The sequence below is a fragment of the Sinocyclocheilus grahami genome, unplaced genomic scaffold (genome assembly GCF_001515645.1).
Source record: "Sinocyclocheilus grahami isolate Dianchi unplaced genomic scaffold, SAMN03320097.WGS_v1.1 scaffold25894.1, whole genome shotgun sequence".
In the NCBI taxonomy this organism is placed as follows: Eukaryota; Metazoa; Chordata; class Actinopteri; order Cypriniformes; family Cyprinidae; genus Sinocyclocheilus; species Sinocyclocheilus grahami.
Window position 1 is genome coordinate 1 of NW_015519937.1, and position 578 is coordinate 578.

Genomic DNA, 578 nt, shown 5'->3' on the forward strand with positions numbered 1-578 from the left:
TTAAGTTAATTTTTTTTCCTCATTAATGTACACACAGCACCCAGTGTGTTAAAATACATGACATATTAATGTATTTAAATTATTACAAATTTGTGGACATTTTTGTAGAAACCATGTTACACTACCATTCAAATGTTTGGGGTAAGATTTAATAAATTTTATTCATCAAGGACAAATTAAATTGATCAAAAGTGATAAAGACATTCATAAATTCTGAAATTAATGCTGTACTTTTGAACCTTCTATTTATCTAAGAATCCTGAAAAAAAAAAGGTTTTCACAAAAATATTATATAATCATTAAAAAAATATGACAATTTATAATAAAAATATATATATTTACTCTGTATATTACAAATAATTGTAAAACAATGAAAACATTTTCAGTAATGTACTATAAAATATTTTATAATATATAAATAAACCATATATAAAACGTGTGTGCGTGTATAAAAAGGTAAAATTACATAATTTTATATAATACAAATATATATTCAAATGTTATAAATAGAAATTGTGTATATGTATTACTATTATAATAATTGCTGTTCATATTATTCATCGTCTGTTTTATTATGT